Genomic DNA, 4498 nt, shown 5'->3' on the forward strand with positions numbered 1-4498 from the left:
AGCACTAAATCAGCGCAGACGTCCTTATGGTAAAGTGCCGTCCCCTCGTTGTGTATAGTCCAATTAACTGACAGTATGGTGCCACATCTGTCCAGAACATGACCGATAATAGTAACGCATACCACTAGACCCATCCACTAGTGGGATCCATTAAATAACATTGCATATGGTACTGCATATGTGCCAGTTTCTAAAGTTATTCAATGGAGCCCACTAATAAAGGGATCTGGTCAAACTACCTTCACCAACTGCCATTTTTCAAATATAGGGTTAAAAAAATATTAAAAAGGCCAAATGCATGTGCTTGTTTACGTGGCAAAGAGGGAATAAGGGTCATGGGACCGTTACATGTTTTTACATTTTTACAGTATTAGACCAAGACGACACCTAACAATTGATCAGCAGTACCGAGCCATTGTGAGGGTTCACACAGGATGTTCTCAGAGGGAAGTGACCGCTGAGCTTAGAGCATCACAGAGTGTCATCAGCAGGTTGTACAGATATACAGAGAGACTGGAAGAGTCATAGAAAGGCAGAGAAGTGGATGTCCTTTGACTACATCTCACACTGATGAAAGATTCATTGTGAACAATGCCCTTCGGAACTGGATGATGAATGTCACAAAACTCCAAGTACATTAAAGGAGGTGAGAGGCACCAAGTGTCACATCAGACCATTCGAAACCATTAACATCAGCGTGGTCCGCGTGCTAGACAACTTGCAATGATACCTGACTGCACCATCAGGTACAGGTGTCATCTACACTGGATGAGGGACCAGTGGGCCTCAGTGCTGTTTACCGATGAAAGTTGATTCAAGCTTAGCAGAAATGAAGGCCGCCAATAATGTTGGAGACGTCAAGGAGAGCACTATGCATCAGCCACTGCTGTCACCAGACGAGCCTTTGGTGGTGGTGCTGTTACAGTGAGGGCTGGTGTGTCTACTGAGTACAGAATGGCCCTACACTGTATGACTGGAACAGTGACAGCCCCTACTGCTGGAATATCATCATTATTCCAGTCATTGTGCCTCTGCATGAACAACACCGGCCTAATTTCATCTTCATGGACGACAATGTCCCAGCTCATCGAGGTTGCATCATTAGGGAATGGCTGCTGGAGACTGGAAAACCTCAAATGGAGTGGCTGCACTTTCTCCAGACCTGAATCCCATAGAAAACCTATGCAATCAGATGAGTCGTAACCCTATACCCCAGAACCTCAATGACCTGAGGGCTGCTCTTCAAGAATAGTTGGATGCCATGCCTCTGCAGACAGTATTTTCACTTGTGGCCAGCAGGAGGCATCGTTGTCATATGTAATTGATGCACAAGGCCACACAACAAGTTATTGAGACACTGACATCTGTGGGGGGGTATACCCACCACTGGAGTTGGGTTTTGGTTCAATAAATTGTTTGAGATGAGGAAATCCCCATTGCTGCTTTCACTCAAATGCCTGATTTTTATGATAAAGTATTACTATAGTGTGAACTTTTTACGGAAATTTTACCTGAAAGCCAAATATCCCGAACTTTTTGTGAGTATAGTATGTAGTACTTTTATAAGGAATAAGCTAATAAAGTGTAATGACATTCAATATTTTTTATGTATACAGTGCCTATAAGTAGTATTCAACCCCCTGCAGATTTACCAGGTTTACACATTCGGAATTAACTTGGCATTGTGACATTTGGACTGTAGATCAGCCTGGAAGTGTGAAATGCACTGCAGCAAAAAAGAATGTTATTTCTTTTTATTTTTTTTTTAAATTGTGAAAAGTTTATTCAGAGGGTCATTTATTATTCAACCCCTCAAACCACCAGAATTCTGTTTGGTTCCCCTAAAGTATTAAGAAGTATTTCAGGCACAAAGAACAATGAGCTTCACATGTTTGGATTAATTATCTCTTTTTCCAGCCTTTTCTGACTAATTAAGACCCTCCCCAAACTTGTGAACAGCACTCATACGTGGTCAACATGGGAAAGACAAAGGAGCATTCCAAGGCCATCAGAGACAAGATCGTGGAGGGTCACAAGGCTGGCAAGGGGTACAAAACCCTTTCCAAGGAGTTGAGCCTACCTGTCTCCATTGTTGGGAGCATCATCCGGAAGTGGAAGGCTTATGGAACTACTGTTAGCCTTCCACGGCCTGGACAGCCTTTGAAAGTTTCCACCCGTGCCGAGGCCAGGCTTGTCAGAAGAGTCAAGGCTAACCCAAGGACAACAAGGAAGGAGCTCCGGGAAGATCTCATACCAGTGGGGACATTGGTTTCAGTCAGTACCATAAGTAACGTACTCCACCGCAATGGTCTCCGTTCCAGACGAGCCCGTAAGGTACCTTTACTTTCAAAGCGTCATGTCAAGGCTCGTCTACAGTTTGCTCATGATCACTTGGAGGACTCTGAGACAGACTGGTTCAAGGTTCTCTGGTCTGATGAGACCAAGATCGAGATCTTTGGTGCCAACCACACACGTTGACGTTTGGAGACTGGATGGCACTGCATACGACCCCAAGAATACCATCCCTACAGTCAAGCATGGTGGTGGCAGCATCATGCTGTGGGGCTGTTTCTCAGCCAAGGGGTCTGGCCATCTGGTCCGCATCCATGGGAAGATGGATAGCACGGCCTACCTGGAGATTTTGGCCAAGAACCTCCGCTCCTCCATCAAGGATCTTAAGATGGGTCGTCATTTCATCTTCCAACAAGACAACGACCCAAAGCACACAGCCAAGAAAACCAAGGCCTGGTTCAAGAGGGAAAAAATCAAGGTGTTGCAGTGGCCTAGTCAGTCTCCTGACCTTAACCCAATTGAAAACTTGTGGAAGGAGCTCAAGATTAAAGTGCACATGAGACACCCAAAGAACCTAGATAACTTGGAGAAGATCTGCATGGAGGAGTGGGCCAAGATAACTCCATAGACCTGTGCCGGCCTGATCAGGTCTTATAAAAGACAATTATTAGCTGTAATTGCAAACAAGGGTTATTCCACAAAATATTAAACCTAGGGGTTGAATAATAATTGACCCACACTTTTATGTTGAAAATGTCTTAAAATTTAACTGAGCAACATAACTTGTTGGTTTGTAAGATTTATGCATCTGTTAATAAATCCTGCTCTTGTTTGAAGTTTGCAGGCTCTAACTTATTTGCATCTTATCAAACCTGCTAAATCTGCAGGGGGTTGAAGACTACTTGTAGGCACTGTATATATATATATATATATATATATATATATATATATAGTAATATTATATGGAATATGGTAATAAAGTGTACTGATATACTACGTTCATGTACGGTACTATTATATAGCATATGTTAACAAAAATTGCTAAAATATTATAATAAAGACAATTCGTATAAAATGTAATTAAAACATTTTGATCAGAATATAACCCAATGTAGGTAACGACAGCTGGATATGCGGAAAGTGATCTTGAAGGAAATCTGTTTACTAGGAAATCCCAAGTGACATTAAAGCATCTCCTAAATATGGAAATAACTTAGAATATTTATGGCTTCAATTCCCTAAAAGTACAGAAGATATCAGAAAGCTGAGCGTGTGCCAGAGAAACGGAGTAATCTAAAATCCTCCATCATATGACTTGTGGGATAAATGATAAATATTCACACGCTGATTATTAGTGCTGCTCTATACATATTACCATGAATCTCCAAAAGACCCCCACAAAATAGTGTGAGCGGACCATCTATCCGTGGGAGTCAAAGTAACGTAGAAACCAATAATTTAATTAAATAATTTAAAAATAATCTCCTCTACAGTTATCAGGATATGTAAAGTGCATTGACAGACAGGGTTTCCTTCTAAAGGTAGTATAGGGTATCATATAATGCATGGGACCCCACAGGTAACTAATCACATAATAACCTAAATGCTGCAAATAAATAGGATCAATATATCAAAAATAGATATAAATGAAAGAGATCAATATCTCATAATAGAATAATTGTCAATATAACATGTAAATAGAATAATATCTATTGATGGATCAATACCCAGTATTAAAGATCAAGCACTGATAGTATAAAAATCTAACCAGCGACAGTTAAATAATGTCAGTAAGCAATTTATGTAAAGTGCTGAGAGCAAGACAGCAAACAAAATGAAGTAATATGTTCAATACAGGGTATGTAGGTTACCTGATGTCAGGCCAATTAGTCCTGTATAGCTCCTTTCCTGACGCGCGTTTCGTCACGTGTGTGACTTCCTCAGGGGTGAGTGTGTAACCCTGTATTGCACTTATTACTTCATTTTGGTTGCTGCCTTTCACTCAGCACTTTACATAAATTGCTAAAAAAGGTAGAGAATACTGCAGGACACTTTTGCAAAGCAGTCACACCCAAAAGAGAGAAGCAAGAAGACAGAAGAACACGCAATCATACTCACCAGATGCCAAATGGGATGACCTGCAGTGGAACGCACACCCACGCACATCAGATCGCACATCCACACACATCAGATCACACACCCACAC

This window comes from Anomaloglossus baeobatrachus, chromosome 7 (genome assembly GCF_048569485.1).
Source record: "Anomaloglossus baeobatrachus isolate aAnoBae1 chromosome 7, aAnoBae1.hap1, whole genome shotgun sequence".
In the NCBI taxonomy this organism is placed as follows: domain Eukaryota; kingdom Metazoa; phylum Chordata; class Amphibia; order Anura; family Aromobatidae; genus Anomaloglossus; species Anomaloglossus baeobatrachus.